The sequence below is a fragment of the Callithrix jacchus genome, chromosome 11 (genome assembly GCF_049354715.1).
Source record: "Callithrix jacchus isolate 240 chromosome 11, calJac240_pri, whole genome shotgun sequence".
Taxonomy (NCBI): domain Eukaryota; kingdom Metazoa; phylum Chordata; class Mammalia; order Primates; family Cebidae; genus Callithrix; species Callithrix jacchus.
Window position 1 is genome coordinate 30,214,492 of NC_133512.1, and position 21,567 is coordinate 30,236,058.

General features: G+C 41.7%; 1 protein-coding gene across 2 annotated transcripts in view; it reads left to right on the forward strand.

Annotated features, from left to right (window-relative positions):
• JAZF1 (JAZF zinc finger 1) overlaps window positions 1-21,567 on the forward strand; it is a 344,361-nt gene that overhangs the window by 284,106 nt on the left and 38,688 nt on the right. The window lies entirely within an intron of this gene.

Below are 21,567 nucleotides of genomic sequence, written 5' to 3' on the forward strand. Positions count from 1 at the left end.
GATTTATTCTTCTGTTTATTATTGAAGACATATTTATAGATTGTTGTTAATATGCATGTGATAATGGTTTTGTAGATTTTTTTGTCAATATATTTCCCATTTTTACTGTGCATATACATATACACAAAATGTTTAATTGCCTTTACAATAATACGTATTTCATCACCTGATTTACAACTAAACATATTTTGAACATATTGTCTTCTAAACAGTTAAAATAATTGGTCCTTTAGAGAAAACATAATTTATTAAACAGTCTTAGAGAAGTTTAGAGATAACTTTTCTTCCAGGAGACTGTTGTTTATTTTGCTTGTTTGTTTGTTTTTTGAGACGTAGTCTCTGTCGCCCAGGCTGGAGTGCAGTGGCGTGATCTCAGCTCACTGCAGCCTCTGCCTCCTGGGTTCAAGCAGTTCTCCTGCCTCACTTTCCTGAGTAGCTGGGACTACAGGCACATGTTGCCACACCCGGCTAATTTTTGTATTTTTAGTAGAGATGGGGTTTCAGCATGTTAGCCAGGATGATCTTGATCTCCTGTCCTCGTGATCTGCCTCCCTCAGCCTCCCAAAGTGCTGGGGCTTACATGCCTGAGCCAGACTTCATTGTTTTTACAGTGCCTTGAGAAAAAGGGGAAGTCTGTGTCATCTCCAGCTTTTTCTATAGATAGTGGGAACTTGCCCTTCAATTTAGCTTTTTCACTTGCTTCTTTAAACCCACCTATTCACCAATCAAGTAATCCATTTTCTGTTTCCCAGTCCGTCTCTATTTGCCTCTTCTTACCTACTCAGTCTCCCTGACACACATATGGATGTCCACTACCCAGCACTCTCAGCTCCTCTCCTCCAGGTTCCCCCTTAAAGGGGCTTCCATCCTTTTAAGTATACCGTCTTCTCTGATTTGGATCAACTCTGCTTAAAGCTTTATCCTCAGTTCCACCATTAGGATTAGCCTGTAATCTGAAGCCAAAATTCAGTTGCTTAAAAGAAAATGTTAATAAGAAAACCTTGGTAGAGTTACATGTATCAAGAAACTAGTATTTAAACTGGGTGCCGTGACTTATGCATATAATCCCAGCATTTTGGGAGACTCAGGCAGGAGGATTGCCTAAGGCCAGGAGTTCAAGACCAGCCTGCCCAAAACAGCATTTTGAATGTCTCCTGAGTACCAGAAACTTGAGCTACTGAGGTGAGCAGAGAGAGGCCCTCCTCCCTGACCTCAGGAGCTTACACCTGTTGGAGGACATTGGCTTTTCTAGAGGCCAAACAAGATCACTCTTACGTTCCTCTCCCAAGTGTGGAAATGATTAAAAAATAAAACAACAGTCAGAGATGAAGAACAAAATATCAGCTGTATTACTACATAAAGCTAAACTGCAGAATGGAGCTTGGGTCTGTAACAATTGGGCTTCCTAGGATGTCTTCCCAGAATTCTATTTGTTTCTCAAACTGTACTTACTTCCTGAGCTGACCAGAGTGCACCCTGGGCCGTGAGCGGAGTGTGCTCAGCACTTCCTCCCTAGTTCATGCTTCATGAAGTCACGTTCCTCCTTGGGCAAGACTGAGTAGAGATGGTAGAAGAGGTCCCTCGTCTTTGTGCTGTCTGAGAAACAGAGAAATAGCTCTCTTCCCCCAGTGGGAATATAGACCATCACTAATCAAATCAATATACAAATAAATATAACCCTGTAATCATGGCAAGTGCTATATAGAACTCTGTGATATGAGGGCATTCAGAGAGGCATTTGACCCAGTCAGGAAAGGCTTCCCTTGAAAGATAAATAGGAGTCAACTAAGTGAAGAGGAAAGAAGAAGCAATGCACAGGGGGAATGTTTTGCAAAGGCTCCGTGGAGGGGGAAAGCCCAGCAGGTCCCCAGTACTGAAAGCAGGCCAGGTGGCAGAGTGTAAGACAGACTGAGGAGGTAGGCAGGGACTAGGGTTTTGGGGGTCTTATTCAATATTTTAGTTGAATCAAAGAGCAGAGAAGCCACTTGGAACCAGACTGTCACCTCCTTAGCCATGATTAAAACTGCTTATCGGGGCCGGGCGTGGTGGCTCAAGCCTGTAATCCCAGCACTTTGGGAGGCCGAGGCGGGTGGATCACGAGGTCAACAGATCGAGACCATCTTGGTCAACATGGTGAAACCCCGTCTCTACTAAAATTACAAAAAATTAGCTGGGCACGGTAGTGCGTGCCTGTAATCTCAGCTGCTTGGGAGGCTGAGGCAGGAGAATTGCCTGAACCCAGGAGGCGGAGATTGCAGTGAGCCGAGATCACGCCATTGCACTCCAGCCTGGGTAGCAAGAGCGAAACTCCGTCTCAATCAATCAATCAATCAATCAATAAAACTGCTTATCATCTCTGACAGTTTATGTATTTCTCTGTCATCCATTTTCCATTGTGCAAGGTGACTACAGTAGTATTTCTCAAAGTATGTTTCAGAATACTAATTTCACACAATACTAATTGGGGAAAGGGATTTCCTGTTAAGTTTGGGGAGATGATGAGTTAGACAAAGTTAAATGGATTTCTTTAATTCAGGGCTTTAATATGCACTGGTAGTCTCCAAGGGGAGGATTTAGTAAATTTCCCAAACTTAGTCGCTCTGATTAGGGGACCTTTTTCTTTATGGGAAATCTCAGGGGACTCATGGTTGCCAGACACCCTGTTCAATCAGGATCGAACATTTTGAAGACAGGATTGGTATGGGAGATAAACCAGAGTTCCTGCCTGGACTGCTTCCTTTCCAAATGGTATTACCTGGAGCAAGACACTAATACCCATTATACAGATTCTGTATCAAAGTTAAATGTGGTAGCACATGTATGACATGGTGTTCAATCAGTTCATCTCCTGGGTTTGGGGTTTTCGACTTTGTATTTTAGAAACAGAATCAAGGTCAGTCTTCTAGAGGACAAACTGCTTCATTTGTGTTAGGCGTTTGTCCGTTTCCTCGAACAGACCATCATGTTTCCCTTGTATTTTATTTTGTGAAGACTGACTTTCTGAGATTTATGTTGTAAATCTAAGGAATGAGCGAGAGTGTGGTGTAATTCCACAATCCTCTTTTCTGGGTATTTCTATGGTATTTATTCATGTAGAGTATGAATTATGGGGGGCAGTCTCAACTGGCTGTGTTTTATACCTGAGGTAATATGGACTGACTCATGTCCAACACCAGATAACTATGACTGCCCCAATTAGTAACGGGTGCCTTAGGACCCCATGAAAATAAAGACAGTTTAAAAGTGAGAGTTTATTATTTTTCGTGTAAGAATGTTTGGAAGAAATGGAATCATTTCCTTTCCCTCAGACTTAAAGAAATCTTTCTGACACCTTGCCTGTTCTAGCAATTTCCCATTGAGAGAATTAATTTATGTTGTGGTAAAGATGTATCATTTTCAATCTGTCAAGATCATTGGTAAGTTATTTGCTGCTGGAAGAACATTCCATGTAAACATCAAAAATTAGCAGGGGAAATGGTTTCTTAAACCCCTACCATGTACAATTTTGATTGTGTACATTTTTCAATGTTTGGAATGTTATTTTACCTGTAGTTAGAGAGATCAGCTTATTTTGCCTGACTAATGTGGTTTCAGTCACTTTCATTGCTAGGTTATAAAATTCCATGTTTCTGCTCCTTAAATTTACTCTTCCAAGTTCCATATTCATGGTGCATTCCTACTTGAGAAGTAATAGTCATCTTGTAGGAACTTCATTTATAAAATGTTCTTTAAGGTCTGCTTCTTGACAATACTGAATTTTAGAGCTCAGCTTTATTGTAGAGTTTCAAGTATTTCTTAAGTATACTTGGAATCAGTGTTTGTTTGGCTATTTTTTTTTTTCCTTTTTTTTTTTTTTTTTGAGACGAGTTTTGCTCTTGTTACCCAGGCTGGAGTGCAATGGTGCGATCTCGGCTCACCGCAACCTCTGTCTCCTGGGTTCAGGCAATTCTCCTGCCTCAGCCTCCTGAGTAGCTGGGACTGCAGGCACGCGCCACCATGCCCGGCTAATTTTTTGTATTTTTAGTAGAGATGGGGTTTCACCATGTTGACCAGGATGGTCTCAATCTCTTGACCTCGTGATCCACCTGCCTCGGCCTCCCAAAGTGCTGGGATTACTGCACCCAGCGGTAATCCGCTGAGTGGCTTGAGCCACCGCACCTGGTCCTCCTTTTTTTTTTTTTTTTTTTTTTATTTAGAGATAGGTTCTTACTCTATCACCTAGGCTGGAGTGCAGTGATGCTATCATTGCTCACTGTAGCCTCAAATTCCTGGGTTTAAGTGATCCTCCCACCTCAGCCTCCTGTGTAGTTGGGACTACAGGCACATGCCACCATGCCCACCTAATTTTTTGACTTTTTTTTTGTAGAGATGAGGTGATTACAAAACTCTGTGATTACAGACAAGGGGTACCGTATATGGCCTGTTTTGCCTTTTTACATTCTAGAAGAATGTCTTTTTCTCATTGTTTTTCTTTCCTGTCCTTGTCTTGCTTTCTTTTAATATATAGAAATATTACTCATTTAAGAAAAGCTTAGAATAGTTTAAATCATAGGTCAGCAAACTTTTTCTATGAAGGTCCACATAGTAAATACGGTTTGCAGTCCACAGAGTCTCTGTTTCAGCTACTCAACTTTGCCATTGTAATGTGCAAGCAGCTACAGAACCACCTGAATTAATGGGCATGGTATATTTCATTAGAAGTTTTTCTAAAACTTTATATACAAAAACAGGCCAGAATTGGGCCATAGGTTACAGTTTTCCAACCCCTGGTTTAAATAATAAGAAATGGAATTTAAAAATAAATATTATCTGAAAATAAAGTGTTAAGACAATTCATATCCTTCTCCTTTTAAAAGTAGTAACATCGCTCAGGCATGGTGGCTCAGGCTGAGGTGGGTGGATCACCTGAGGTCAGGAGTTCCAAAGCAGCCTGGCCAACATGGCGAAACCCCATCTCTACTAAAAATACAAAAATTAGCTGAGTGTGGTGGTGTGCACCTGTAATCCCAGCTACTTGGGAGGCTGAGGCAGGAGAATTGCTTGAACCCAGGAGGCAGAGGTTGCAGTGAGATCACACCACTGCACTCCAGCCTGGGCAACAGAGCAAGACTGTCTCAAAAAACAAAACAAAACAGTAGTAACATCTAAAATATAATTACTTAGGGGAAAAGGCAAATAGCACTTGTGGAGTGTTTTCTATGTGGGCTTACCGTATTCTTTATTTATGACATTGTTTTTAATCTTAACACCAGCCTGACTGAGACATTATTATTCCCATGTACAGATAAAGAAATAGAGGCTTAATAAGGTTAACTTGATGCGTCCATGACTGTCTATTCAAAGAAAATGGTCTTTCCAGTGCACCCATACTTTCTATCCACATTCATTATTATTACATTAGTACTTTAAAAAAAGTTTATATTAGACTTTCCGACAGTGTGTGTGAACTTGATACCTCCAAATTCAAAATACAAAATATGTTAAGTTACTGAAAACCTTCGTTCAACTTCATTTATTGAAACTTCCATTTCTACCTGCTCTACCATTCAAACAGCATGTCATAACAGAAGGACTTAACAGTTTCGTTTAGCCAGGGTTTCTCTAAGGGCTGGCTGACTCCACATAGCCAGTTGTTAAGTAACCAGCTTTGTGAGCCAGCTGCTAACCTGTTATCTTGAAATTGGCCATGGTGGGAGTATTTATACCAATGAAATTGGCAAATGGTACATATCAGGACCTTCCCTGCCCCATTTTACCATTATACCACTGTTTTTTCCTTTCATTATTTACCAGATTAATCTTACTTAGTTTTGTAGTTCAAGGAATTACGGATTCATGTGTCTGTGAATAAACCTAAAGTCAATCACCAATAAATAAATAACGACTATTTAATGGACTGCTTTGTAGCCACACCACAATGTTGCAGGAAAAGTTTTCACATTATATTGTTACACGAGAAAATTCTATTTCAAAATTGTACAAGCAATATGATCTCAATTTTTTTGAGACAGTCTCATTCTGTCACCAAGGCTGGAGTGCAGTGGCATGATCTCATCTCACTGCAGCCTCTGCCTCTCAGGTTCTAAAGATTCTCCTGCCTCTCCTTCCCAAGTAGCTGGGACTTTAGGCACGCATCACCACCGCCTGGCTGATTTTTGTATTTTTAGTAGAGATGGTGTTTTGCCATGTTGGTCTTAAACTCCTGACCTCAAGTGATCCTCCTGCCTTGGCCTCCCAAAGTGCTGGGATTACAGGCATGACCCACCGTGCCTGGCCCATTATCTCAATTTTATTTTTTGCTTCAGAAAAGTTAACCATAGTTAACTACCTTAATATAATAGGAAGATGAATGTTATTTTCTCTTTCTTTTCCCATGTTTTCTAAAATGATCCTGTATTTCTTTTTATAATTAAAACAACTTAGTTTAGTACGTATAATTAGAAGATGTAGAATTACTGGTCCTAAAAAGTTTAATGGATCTCTTTCCATAAAATTAATTGATCTTTGCTGTGGGGCCATTCTATAGCAAAGGCCTATTAGCTTTTGCGTCCATCATTAGAGAGCAGGTTGTCTTGATTGTCATTGCCTACAGCTTAGTTCATTTCTCCACCCTCCCCCGTACTCCCCCATTGAATCTCTTAAAAGTGACTTTCAATCAGGCTGAACGTTGAAATCACCTGGAAAAAATTTTAATCTATCTCTGCCTGGGCTCCACCCTCAGCCACTCTGCTTCAGTTGGTGGGTGGGGCTTGGGCTTTGGGAGTTTTTAAAAGCTCTTTTGGGTGGATAATTCTAACCTACAACCAGAGTTACGAAAGTACTGTTTTAAAACATGGCCCGTCTCATTGTAATATCTGTGTGCCTTCAAGCTTGAGTTTTGAACATATTTCCACATCGTTTGGAGAAAGGTTACTGTAGTCCATCTCCTTGGCCTCTGAGATGAATCCAGTGGGACTGAACAGATGCTCACTCATGTCTTAATGGAGAAGCGATGGAAAGAGCTGGCTGGGTTTCTGGTTCTAATAGCATCACATAGTTACTCCTGGAAAATATTTGTATATATATTTTGGCACTCTCTGGGGGGAAAAATTCAAGTATTAAACCAGAGAAGGGCACCCAAGGAAATTAAACCAATTTTTAGGCTTTCTTGTTTAGACTAGTAATATAAAATTTAAGTTTCTGCATTGTTTTTCTTCATATTCCTGTGTCTCCTGCTATGGCCTTTTAAAAACATTTTTTTATGGCATTTACAATAAATTGTTCAGATTATAAAGATACTGAAAATGTCAAGAGTTATTAATGCATAGCAAATTATTTTAAAGAATATAGTATTAATTTTTCCCTCAGGATGGAAATTACTCTGCAGTTCAGACTTACAGAACTGATAGACTTTTGCTTGGCATTTAGAAGCTCTATCTGAATGGAGTTGAGGTGAGCTCTTCCTTCATGCCTTTATTTTCAGAAAGCAAAATAAACTTAAATAGGCTTAGTAAGGACAGAAAATCCCAGAGAGAAAAAGATAACCAAAATAAAGTATAAACTAACATACCTCCCCTACCTACCCAAAAGAAAAAAACAAAATGGAGGAAAAATCCCAGAGAAATCCTAATCTGTTTAATATTGGGAAATGGCGGTGGCGGGGGCGGGGGGGTGAAATATTTCAGCCTGACTGAATTTTGTGATCTACTTAGGAATTCCTGAGGCTGTGATTTGGTTTTCTAACAAATTCTGCCTAAAGCGTTGGATATCTACATGATACCTAAGCAGTGTTCCCTAAAATCTTCCTATTGGTCTGATTTACATTTCCCTTTTCACATAAATGCTCACTCTTGTAGCTGGAGAATGAAAAGATGTTGTTCTATTCTTTGCCTGCATTCTGTAGGTCACTGAAAGGCTGTTTCCTGGCCTACGGTTTATATGCTTGTTTGTTTATATATTACTCTGTTCTAATCCTTGTCCTTTCCTCTTCCTTTGTAATTGACTAGTAAAACCTTTATCCCTCTGCCTGAGTGTCATGGTCAGGTCTTATGGCTCATTCTGCTTCCCCAGAATCCTCTTCAGCCACTTATTTTTAATCTCCTCTTGCTACTGAAAGTGTTGGAGTGAGGATGGCAACAAAGAAATGGGATTTGATTTCTTTCACAGCTGTACCAGTTAGAAAAAAAAAATCCCAAACAAAACATTATTTTGACTTGAAGGAAACAATCCAATTGGCCAGGCACAGTGGCTCATGCCTGTAATCCAAGCACTTTGGGAGTCCAAGGCAGGCAGATCACCTGAGGTCAAGAGTTCAAGACCAATCTGGCCAACATGGCAAAACTCCATCTTTACTAAAAATATAAAAATTAGCCAGGCATATTGACATGCACCTGTAATCCTAGCTACTCAGGAGGCTGGAGCATGAGAATCACTTGAACCTGGGAGACAAAGGTTGTAGTGAGCCTCGATTGCTCCACTACACTCCAGGCTGAGTGACAGAGTGAGACTCCATCAGTCAGTCAGTCAGTACAAACAATCAAATCAGTGGTGATCTGTAATCATAATAGATTAGGTCTTTTTTGAACTGTACCGTGCACAGAAGCATTCACGTTGACCATCTAATTTGATCCTTGTTAATACTTGATGGGACACAAGGCAAGTATTACTATTATTAAGTCCAGTGGTACAAATGCAGGTTTGTTACATAGGTAAACTTGTGTCTGGGGGCTAGTTGTCCAGAATATTTCATCACCCAGGTATTAAGCCTAGTACCTATTAGTTATTTTTCCTAATCCTCTCCCTCCTCCCACCGTTAACCCTCTACCCTCCAAAGGGCCTCAGTGTGTACAGTTCCCCTGTATGTGTCCATGTGCTCTCATCATTTAGCTCTTTCTCGCGATTTAGCTCCCACTTACAAGTAAGAACATGTAGTATTAGGTTTTCTGCTCCTGTGTTAGTTTCCTAAGGATGATGGCCTCCAGCTCCATTCAAGTTCCTGCGAAGGACATGATCTCGTTCTTTTTCATGGCTACATAGTATTCCATGGTGTATATGTACCACATTTTCTTTATCCAGTCTATCATTGATGGACATCTAAATTGATTCCATGTCTTTGCTATTGTGAATAGTGTTGCAGTGACATTTATTTGGGTATCTATCTTGTTATAAGGAACTGTGCCAAGTATTGGGGATATAGAAAAGCATAAGGCATAGCCCTTCTGGTTTAGAACTTACATCCCTTAGTAGAAGCAGACTACATATGCTCATAGAACAGACAACATGATGGATACACACATGGGCTAAATTATCAGCACAGATGGTTGATAAAACAATATGGAGATATACATGGAGTCATTCTACACTGTTTTAAGGCAATTAAAAAAATGTGTATTCACACTCATAAAATGTCATAGATAATTGCAAGACAAATGTTCATTCCAAAGGCGTTAGAATAAGGTGAGATCAGAGGGAAAGTGACTTGGGAAAACAGTTTTATATGCTATGATTATGGAAAGTGTCAGGTTAGGGAATTAGTGAGCACACCTGGATGTGTTGACTGAAGGTGGTATGCAAATCTAGAGTTTTCTGGGTGACTCTCCAGAATTCTGGGGGCATAGAAGTAAAGTGGTAAGAGCCCTTGAAACCAAAGGGGTCTCCATCCAAATCTTGGTTCTGCTCCTTGAGAGGCAGATGGACTTAAACCTTTTCAAGCCTCCGTTTCCTCATCTGTACAATGGAGGCAGTATTTACCCAACTGTGAGGATTAACTAAATAAGGATAGTGCCAGGATCAACTGCTGTGTTAACACCGATCCGACTTATAACAATTCAGAAAATAAATCAGCTTAGGAATATCCCCACTCTGCTTTCAAGATACCCTGTATTAGTAAATAAGCCTCATGTGTTCAGAAACCATTGACTGTCAGTGGTGGAAATGGTGTATGTTGTCAGGTTAGTTAGGGTTTCTAGAAGTAGCTATATGGCACATGAAATGAAAACATTTTTTGCTCTAAGCTGCATCCAGCCCTTTTGGGCAGACAGTATTTCACCAGCCCTGGCCAGAGCTGCTTCTGCATGTTTATTTTTTGTCTGCACTAACCTCAGAGAACGCTGATTCCAGGAACGTGCATTACGGGTGATGTTTGCTAATGACCACTCTGGACATGGATAAAACTTTCAGGAAGGAGATGGGGTCATTTTCTTGTCAGAATGGATACACACGCTCTATCTAAAGTATATATGGAAACAAAGGAAAAAAAACTGGACTTCATTAAAACTAAACAAGTTTGTACTTTAAAGAACACCATCAAGAAATTGAGATGACAATTGGAATAGGTGAAATTATTTGCAAGCCATGTATCTGATAAAGGCCTCATATCTATAATATGTACAGAACTCCTACAACTCAACAATGAAAAGACAAGCCAATTTAGAAATGCAGGTGAAATTACCCGATTATTATTAACACAGAACATTTAACATAATCGTTTTATAACCAGGGGTGGCAGAAGTGAAGATGTAGCAAGTTTACCTATTATTATATTCTATTTATTATTTTAGTACAGGCAGCAATAACGCTTTTAACTGTGGAGACTCAGAGTACTAAGAAACAGAGCTCTGGATGTTTCCAGCAGGCAAACACACTGGGGACAGGTGAAGGAGCTCTGTCCCCTCTCTTGTTGAAGTATGTGCCCATATAGACCCGACCATCATCACAGTTAGGACTGGGGGGACACTCCTTTTGGGGTATTTTTAAATGTCAGATTCCCTTTAAGATACATAGAACTGAACATCCCACTGATAAGATTTCAAGGTCAGAGGGCCATTTAAAGGGCATCTCGAAGTCTTTAGAACCAGGGGAGTTTTGACTACAGTGTCTCTGAAACTCCCCCGACCCCGCTCCTGTACAGAGAGGAGAACATCCTCAAACCTGCTCTGAGGGGAGAGGGCAGCAGATCTCATTATCCCTCTACCCAGCAGAGAGGGTGAAACTGACAGGTGTGATGTAGGTTCCTTGGGGCCACAAAGCTGAGTGATGTTAACCTAACACTTCCACTCTAGGTATTTACTGAAGAGGAATGAATACATGTATCCACAAAAGGCAGGTGCAAGGATGGACATAGAAGCTTTATTTACAGTAGCCCCAAACTGATGAGTAGTTCATCCACGATAAATGGGTACATACACTGTGATATATCCAGACAGTGGAGTATAATTTAGCAATGAAAAGAAAGTACTGATACACACAGAAAAATGGATGAATCTCAAAAACATTATGCTGAGCAAGAGAAGCCTGACACAAAGACTACTCATGAAATTCAGGTACAGGCAAACCAACCTGGGGTGACAGAAACCAGAACCATAGTTAACTTGAGAATGTCAAGAGGAAGGTGTGGACAAGGGAACTTTCTTGAGTGATGGTGTCATGCTTGGGATGTTGGTGTCACAAATGTTTACATTTATCAAGCTCCTCAAATTATATGCTTATCCGATGCAGCGGCTCACACCTATTATCCCAGCATTTGGGGAGGCTGAGGTGGGAGGATCAGTCAAGCACAGGAGTTTGAGACCAGCCTGGGCATCATAGTGAGACCTTGTCTCTACAAAAATAAAAAAATAAGCTGGGCGTGCTGGCACATGCCTGTAGTCCCAGCCACTCAGGAGGGAGTGGCTTGAGCCCGAGGGGTTGCAGCTGCAGTGAGCTGTGATTGTGGCACTACTGCACTCCAGCTTTGGTGACAGAGTGAGACCCTGTCTCAGGAAAAACAAGTATACACTCAAGATTTGTGTATTTCATTGTGTGTAAATCTTACGTCGATTGAAACAAAAGAGTGGTGGCTCAGGCAGGAATGAAGAACGGGAGTCCACAACTTCCAGTCACTCTTTGAACTAGCAAATAGCATTTCCTCTGTTATAAACAATTCTTTAGGAACAATGAGGTAAATACATGCAGTAGTTTGAGTTTTAAAATCTCCGGAATTTCCTCTTCATTGAAGAAAGACAGTAGGCGGAATTCTTTATCCTTAGCCTAGAAGCACTAAGGAAGCAGTACATGGACAAATAAAACGGATCGGGCACATATTAAGGAGAGAGAGAGAAGGAGCAGAGAAGAAAAAGAAGAACCGGTTGCCAAACTCTCAGTCCAGTGACACATAGAGAATTCGTTAATGACTGAAAGCGTTTCTGATAGAACTTACAGCACCTAAGTCTTCCAATATCCAAAATATTTTGTTTCTCACGAGATTAAGAGAGCTTCCTTCTGTAGAGAATTTTACAAGAAAGAAAAAGCTGCCCAGTGCAGTCCATGTTGAGCACATCCTCAGAAACTCTAAGTAAATCCAGTTTCTCTGATGGGCAGGGACTTAAATCCTCAGATTTAATATCTGTACTGACAGCCAATAATTCAGTGTTCCTGTGTTATTTTTACAATATTCATGCAACGTGATCCTATACCACACTTGACCGTTTACGTTGAGTTAAAAACCTGACTTTCATCTCTACTAATTAACTGTGTTGTTTAATCAAACTCAATAAAAAATAGTATGTCCACTGTTAAGAATTACCACAAGAAATCTGAAAGGTCTCTACAAGCCATTTTTCACTTCGTGCTAGAAACACAGTTCGTGGTGAGGCATTGGTCCTAGGTCCTAGCTGCTTTTTCTTTGTCCCAGCAGGGGTCTCTGCACTGGCCAAAAAAAAAAATCAAAAAAAGATCACAAGGTAAAGTTGTTTTAAAGAGCACACATTAAGACTGTGCTGGTCACACCCGTCTCCCCAAGAAAGAATGCCATCTTTTTAAGCCAACATCCAGAGCTGCTCATATGCCAACATCCATCAGGGCACACTTCTCAGTAATTTTCCTTTGGAAGCACAAACCAGAACTGAAATATGAGTGCTAAAGAGAGCAACATATTGTAAGCCTGGAAAATGGTGTGGATTCTACTGAAAACATGAATAAACAAACAGATGCCCAGGACTGCCATATACCTCCCCTGTAAAGGTGATGTAGATTTAGCACCTGAAGAATTCATAGCCCAGACAAACACATATATTTCCAAAGACACCTTTTCCCCACACCCCCGCCCCCACCACCACCAGTCTAAAACACGGCATATTAAAATCAGAGAAGCCCTTTCATCTTCATGAGTATCACAGCAGCAAATTTATTTTAATGTCTTTTCCATGTGGCTCAAGGTTTAACAATAAAATGATCCGCAGGCACACCCAGCTGCACGGCATTAAAGAAAGAACCTGCAGAAAACTGAGAGTGCTTTAACTAAGCTAATTTGTTTTTTCCTAAAAAGGCAAGGGACAGACTCGCACTGCTCCTGTCCCGGGCTTGGGTCAGATGTTGGAAATGCACTCAGAACAAGCAGTATTTGACAGGCAGGGAGAAACCGAGGTTACTGGAACCTTCCTGGGACCAGGAACGGAGAGGCTGCTGGTTGTGCGTGTCTGCCGCCTTGCAACCAAAATTACATCGTTCCTCGTTAGAGAACTGGACTGTGTCATTCATATTTAGCAGTAACTGGGTTGGTCTCATCAGATCAAAGGTTTATTTCATATTCCATCAGTCTGAATAAGTGTTTTCTGTTTTTTAAAAAAAAACAAGCCAATTAGGCTGTTTGGTGTGGAACACATAGATAAAATTGACCATAAGAAACTAAAATGGTTGGGGGACAACTGGATATGAATTTGACATCAACTGATGTTATGATGTGTACGGCGTTTTCTATGTCAGTACCTCAATTCTGAAGTGTTTTGTTTTTTTTTTAAGGCAGCCAGAGTATTCTGCATAGTTATAGGCCCAAGGACAAATCACTCTCCAGGAGCCTGAATAATTTTAAATAGTTAGTGGGTCCCAGACATTGTCTCCCAGCTAAGATGTTTTCCTTACAGCCTGAGACTGGATGCATTTTTATTTTTCAAATAGGTTCCTATTTCAAAATTATCCAAATTTTAAAATATAAAAGTCAAGCAGACTTCTGGCAAAAAGTGAAAGTGGTGCTTTTCATGTGATCTGTTTCAAGCTGTGTCTTTTCACTGTAGAGTGAAAAGTCTCATCAGAATGTTGGACTTGAAAATGGCTGCCTAGAGTCTTAAATTCAGGGGTGGAAAGGCCCTCGATGTGCATCCTCAGCTCTCCTCTCTAGACAGAACTGTCTGGGGTTATCCAGACTAAGCAATATGCTGACAGTTACAGGAACTGACGCTGGACAGTCAGTGTGGGACGGTGTTTCTGAGACATGATCGTGACCCCATGTCTTCAGCAGGCCCCCACCCTTTTAAATGGCTACTTTCTAATACTCCACCAAGTTCTGGACGATCATTGTGTTGAAAGTCTCCCTAAAATTCACCCTGATGAAGTTAGTTTTGGCAGAGCACTTAGATGCTATGAATGGTTTTTCACTGCCATTAAAAGGAAGCATTCTTCGAAAAAAGTGTTTAATTAAAGCCACTTGGTTTCTGTAATACCAGTATATGTAATTTAAAATATGCTATGCTGTGTGTGAAGGAAAATTATTTACTTAAGACTAACAAAACTTGACAAATTGTTAATATTTAAAAGCATAAAATGAAAATGTCACAACTCAGTTGTGAGTGAGCTGCCAAGGGGATCTTGCTTGGAGTTGGTTCTGAAGGGCTAGATGGGCTACTGCTACCAGCTGTGGGCCATGCACCTTAACCTAGAAGGGTTCCCTCTCCCCAGAGATGAATAAGCCCCTTTGGGAAACTGAAACCATAAAATTAAAATTATGAAGTAACTGCAAATGTAAAAATTGGCTTTTTCTTTTAATCACAGAAAAATGAAACCATTTCTGGAATACCTATGTAATAAATATGCATTACAGAAACATAAATACACCTTTGGTAACTAATACACACTACTTGCCAAGTAAATAGTAAATCAAAAGTTTGGGCCAGGCACAGGGGCTCACACCTGTAATCCCAGCACTTTGGGAGGCCAGGGCAGGTGGATTGCCTGAGGCACTTGAGCCCAGAAGTTGAGGACCAGCCGCGGTAACATAGGGAGAGCCTGTCTCTGCAAATAACTTGTTTTAAATTAACCAGGTGCAGTGGGAACTGCCTGTGGTCCCAGCCACTCAGGAGGCTGAGGCAGGAGGATCAGCTTAGCCTTGGAGGTTGAGGCTGCAGTGAGCCTAGATTGCACCACTGCACTCCAGCCTGGGGTGGAGTTTAGATTCTAAGTTTAGTAGAATCTAGTTAACACTTTTTCTTTTTTTTTTTTTTTTTTTTGAGAGGGAGTCTTGCTCTGTCACCCAGGCTGGAGTGGAGTGGTGTGATCTCAGCTCACTGCAACCTCCGCCTCCTGGGTTCAAGCAATTCTCCTGCCTCAGCCTCCTGAGTAGCTGAGATTACAGGCACCCACCACCGCACCCAGCTAATTTTTGTATTTTTAGTAGGGACAGGGTTTCACCATGTTGGCCAGGCTGGTCTCGAACTCCTGACCTCATGATCCACCCACCTCCGCCTTCCAAAGTGCTGGGATTGTAGGTGTGAGCCACCACACCCAACTAGTTAACACATTTGTAAGTAATCTATAGGGCTCTGTTTTCTAAAACGAATAAGTAATAAATATTCCAAAGAGGATTTTTTTCCTTCCCTTTTTTGCTTTCCAACAAATATGTGTTTCTTGGCATCCTCAAAAGTGGAAATTTTGCCAGGACTAGAAAGTTTGTCCTTTGCCATGTGGGTGACCTTTAGCTAAAGCTATAAATGTGGCATGCTGATGAACATTGTCATTTTAATTCTGTCAAGTAAGCAGGGTAAACTGGAAAATGAATTATGCTGTATATAAACTTGAAAGTAGCTCCATCTTCGTGATAGCTGTCCCTCTTAAAAATAGCATCTAACGGCCTCCTAGAATTTCTATTTACTTTGTGTTTTCTATTATATGATAGTATATTTTGGAAGGGCAGCAGGACTGAGAAGTTAATGGAAGTTTTCTCAGTACATTTTGCCTCTTTTGTTATCTTCCAGAAGATGACAATTAATGGCTCCTTCAGAGTGTTTGCAGGTTCTTGTCTGTAAAGTGTTCTGAGTGGTCTGCATTTATTAACCTAATAAACCATATTGTTACTTAGACGCCAAATTAATATTTATCGTTGGTTCCTCTCATTCAAGTTTATTTTCTAAGATACTAATTGAATGTATTTCTAGTATCTTTTCTAAGATACTAAATGTAGGATGGTGTTTTTGAGACATGATTATGACCCTATATCTTGAGCAGGCCCCCACCCTTTTAAATGGTTACTTTCTAATATTCCACCAAGTTCTAGACCATTATTGTGTTGAAAGTCTCCCTAAAATTCACCCTGATGAAGTTAGATACTAGACGATACTAACTCATTTGGTATCTTAGAAAAGATACCAAATAGAGTCAGTTCTGCATTCCTTCATTGTCTTCGTGGTCATTTTCCCTCTCTGTTCACGATGCTTGCAAACTGGAGCTCAGATGACAAGAGCGTGGTGTTGATAAGTCTGAGGTCATGGGTTTAATTCTCATATGAGCCAGTTAACTTGGCTTCATCCTGGCACCATGACCACGCCTTTGAAGCTAACTGATGTCAAACAACGGGTAGTGTGGTCCCTGCTGTTTGACATTTAGTGAGCTTCAAGGGCATCTTGGCTCAGAAAAGAGGTGATGCTTGATATGACGAAATGGAAAATACACATAGGACAAATCATGTTCTCAAAGATTTGCCTTACCCTCAAGGTCACTGTTAAATTATCAACTAAAATGCATGTCTTACTGCATACATTTTGGAAATAAAAGAACTAGAGATCTCAGAAACTCCTGAGAGCTCTGTGTTAAGAACTCTGAATGGCCTCCATTTATGCATTGACAGAGTAGCAGTATTGCTGTCACATGTTCGTCTTCCTGGTTGTCTTTTGTGTTCAGTACAAATGTCCTCAAAATATTCAAAAGAGTGGGAAACAGATTGGTAAAAATAATAATAATGTACATCTTAAGAATGGGGATGCTGCAAACCATTTTAGTAGTAGTTGCCTGGTTAGAACGGGGATTCTAGTGACATGGATGGAAGGGGGCAGTTTCCACCCACTGCTCTCTTGTAAAATGATGGTCAGTGAGTCTGGAGAGTGACTCCATTCCCTGCCCTACCACTCAGATGAGAATTCTTGGGAGAATGGCAGGTGATGCTATGGCTTCATTATGTAAGTTGTCCTTCCTTAACACTCCTGAATTTACAAAGTTCATTACTGCCCCCAACTCCTCCCAATTAAAGAAGAAAAAATACTATGGCATAAAATAGCATCAGATCTTTACACATATGGAATTTGGGAACCAGAAATGTATGTAGAGATCATCTTGGCTCCTATTTTCAAACTGAAGTCACATCTCATTGGTAGGTCATGAAATTAATTCGTAAGTTTTAACCAGCATTTTAAAAAACAGAAAATAGAGTGTATCACACTCCGTAAGGATAAGTATTAGCTGGGGAAACTCTGTGTGTGTGTGTGTGTGTGTGTGTGTGTGTGTGTGTGTGTGTTAGATGTTTTCTGAGTTGTAAGGTAAAATATATTTTTCACTGGATCATGGTCAAAAACTTTGAAAATCTACAAGTGATCTAGGCACATCGCTTCGTAAGTGTTGGGTCGAGGACACATAGCTAAGTGCATAAAATAGTACCACAGTCCAAGCTTCCTGATTCCCACTCTAGTGCTTACTTCTCACAGTCATTCCAGCCATTACAAAATAGCAAGTATGTTTCTGTAATCACACTGTGTCATGTTCATAGTTCACTCCTGAGACCACGTTAAAGCATAGCTATATAATTCCTTCTGGGCTTGTAGACCCTGGCACACTCACAGACTTGGCGTCACCCAAATGCACACAGAGATTCTGTCTAGAGCATAACCACAAAGAGGAAGAAAAATGCCTTTTTTTTTTTTTTTTTTTGAGAGGGAGTCTCGCCCTGTTGCCCAGGCTGGAGTGCAGTGGTGCAATCTCTGTTCACTGCAACCTCTACCTCCTGGGTTCAAGCAATTCTCCTGCCTCAGCCTCCTGAGTAGCTGGGATTACAGACGCTCACCGCCACACTCGCTAATTTTTTTTTTTTTGAAATTTTTTAGTAGAGATGGGGTTTCACCATGTTAGTCAGGCTGGTCTCGAACTCCTGACATCATGGTCTGCCTGCCTCGGCCTCCCAAAGTGCTGGGATTACAGGCATGAGCCACCACGCCTGATCCTTGAAAAATGCTTTTTTAAAAATATGGTGGTTTTTTGGGTAGATAATCCCCTTTGCATACTCAATTATTCCATCTTGGGCGTGACAGCACTTAGATGTAAGATCATGAGGGCCATCAGGGAGAAGTGCAGGTGAAGAAGATGCCGTCCACACCCTGATGAACTCAACAGGAAGGAGAAGAAACTGTCACCACACATAAGATGGCTATGAAAAAAATGTGTCTCTGTGAGCACAAGATCACCCGAGAGCACATATGGCAAGGAAAGCCGCAGTGTGGGCTGCTCTCAAGGGCTTCTTGGAGAAGGTGCTGACTTGCCAGAACGGGTTCTGTATTTGGATATGAGACTCGGGAGCACAGGCTGACGTCCCTTCGCAGAGGCCGCTTGTCAGCTGATTAGAACCCAAGGCTTTCTAGACAGGTGTTTTCTCTTGGCTCAGTCCTGGGGTAGGTGAAAGTTATTTCTTCCTAGTATTGAAGGAACACATACAACCGCCTACCTGCATTGGCCCTGTAAAACCTGAGGTGAAAATAGTTGTGAGTTCCTCTGGGTTTTAAAACCGTGACTTGCTGACATTTGGGGGAGCATTTTCCCCCAGACCCAGTTCAGACTGTTGTACCTTTCCACGTTCACTTCCAAAGATCTGAAGCTGCTGAGAAAGCTGAACATGTTTTATCTAGAAAATACACAACAACAACAAAAATGTTTGTCTTTCCCTCGTCTCAGAGAAGGCCTGACCTCTCATTCAGAGCCACGGCACGCTTCAGTTCCTTGTTCTCCACTGTTACCTCGAATTGCGTTTTTTTCTTGCTAGCTCTCTTGTTCCCCTTTCCTGCCCTTGTTTTGACAGGGAAGAAAATAAATGTGGCCAGTGATAAAGCTGGGGATGCAGGCTTTCCAGCAGCAGCCTCTGCCAAAGTCTAGCGCCCTCTCAGTAGCCTGCCCTTCTGAATGCTAATTAGTTGTATGGGAATTTTTCACAGTCACCTCCCCAAGGAGCAATTTCACCAAAGAGTAACCCTCTTGTCTAGACCATACAAACCCATAAAGTCATCACTAGCTGGGATTTCCAAGCTACAAAGCAGCAATAGAAAAGACTGCCTCTAGTCTTTAAGGGCATTCAAGTATAGAGCACTCATTGTGGAACCGCTCCCGCTTCCCACCAGCGCACAGACCTCTCCAGGGAGAGTAATGGAAACGCTCCCGCTCAGTTCCATCCTCGGAGGAAGGACACTTGGCTCGTGATTTCTGCTTTATTTGAATCCAAATGGTCTTACCATCTCCTCGCATTTTATACCTAGTCTGCTATCTGGGATTTTATTTTTAAGAAAGATCCAGCCATACCTTTTACTTTCTTGCTTGCCAAAGCTAATTATTCATTAGTGAGATAAAAGCAGTTTAATACTTGCCATTTTAAGAAACTAGGTGGGCAAAACTTACCTAGAGAGAGATTAAAAGGATTCAGATTTCTAGTCCAGTTCTCTTTCTGCTTTAAATACTTAGCAAAATCCTAGCAGCTGTGATGCCAGTGGTGTTAATGGGATGGGAAATGGAAAGGTGTGCTCTGGAGGGAGAAGGGCAGAAATGGAGAATGTGCCCCTCCAGGTCCCACCAGATGCTCTCCTGAGAGTCAAGGTGGAAACAGATGACCAAAGCCATTCTAGAGGCCAGTAGAGTTGACTTTTCAGAAATATTAAAAATCAAGATTACCTTAAGAGGAAAATAACTCAGGAGTTATGCCTTATTAGATAACACAGTTCTAGAAGCAGGCTGAAAAGAGACCCTCTATCCCTTCCACTCCACCTTGGCCAGAGGCATTAGAAGGTTAGTCCCCTAAAGTAAGAACAATACTGTGAGTTACCATGTGGGGACACCCAGGATGTACTGGCACTTGGCTAACCAGGTCACTGGCATACCCATTTTCTGTGTAAATGTAGACCGGAAGGTAAGAGACATTAGGCAACATGCCCCAGGCCACACTGCGAGGACGTTTTGGGGCCTGGATCTTAACCCAGGGCTGCCTTGCTGCAGCACAGACTCCCGAGTGCTGCCTCTGCTGCCTCTGAGGACTTAGGAATGACTGCAAGTAGGACATAGGAAATGTGATTCGTTTGTGTCCTTCCATGACATTCAGTTCAGTAATTATCCTAGGATAATTACTAGTTTTCCAGGTATAACTAGGAGAGGTCATCTTGTTAATATACTGAAGAAACATCTGAGTGCCTAATGTGTACCCAATGAACGTACAGAGATAAAAGACAGAACTCCAGTAGCCCAGAGACTACTATGCGGGAGACGAACGGTAAGATTCACATGGGGTGGAGAGTTTTCTGATAGGGACGAGCTTGGCACCTACACAGGGCAAGCACCTGCCTAACCCAGACTGGGATGAAGAGTCGGGAAACTTTTTGGAAGTGGTGATCCCCAGTCCGAGCTTTAAGGATGAGTACATCTTAGATGAAGAGAAGAAACTGGTTGAGGCTGGCTGGTTCCTGTGGGTGGGGTGGGGGAAACATTCCTAGATGACAGGAGTGGGTACTTCTTGCTATATGTGAGGGGAAGTCAACGGAGGGTTTTAAATGGGGGAATGTTATGGTGTGCTTCACATTTTTCAAAGGTTATTCTGACTGATGAATGACTGTTGGGATTGTAAAAATGGCTAAAAGGGGGACCCTACTTCAGCCTTGCAGAGGAGAGAGGAGAGCGGTGTGAGGCCAGGATGAGGATCACAGTGGGGAGGTGTGGATGAACTCGGGATGTTTTGGAGGTAGAGCCAACAGGAGTTGGATGAGAGAGAGAGAGAGAGAGAAAGAAAGAGAGAAGACTCCCATGCAGCCAAGTGGAGGTCCGGCCATTTCTTGCACGGATGGAAGACGAGCAGGTTATCAGGGCAATCTACAGTCAAGGACTTTCTTTTAAAATCAAGACATAGTCTTAAATATCACTGACCACCTCTGTCACAATATGTGGTATTTCGGTAGTTCCCACACTTTTCCCAGTGACCTTCAAAATATGGCTCTCTGGGACCCACCGCAAATCTAGCAAGTCAAATTCCAGTGGGTAGAGCCTGGGCCTCTGGTCCTTTCTGCAGTTCCTGGTGCTCCAGCATTGCCAGTCCAATATCACCTGTGGGTAGTGTTTGCAAGCCACTGCTCTGTTTTGTGTTTGCTGGGGCCAGGCTTGATGATCCCAAAGGCTGTTGACCAGCCTTCCCGCCCAGGGGCCACGCCAGCCCTCATTGATCATTGCCCAGCAGGCCGCTAGCGATTTCCCCAGATGAGTCATTCCAAGATTAAAGGTTCAAGGGTTGGCCTGATTAAGGGCATGCTTCTTTGCTGTTTTCCCCTAGATGTTGGG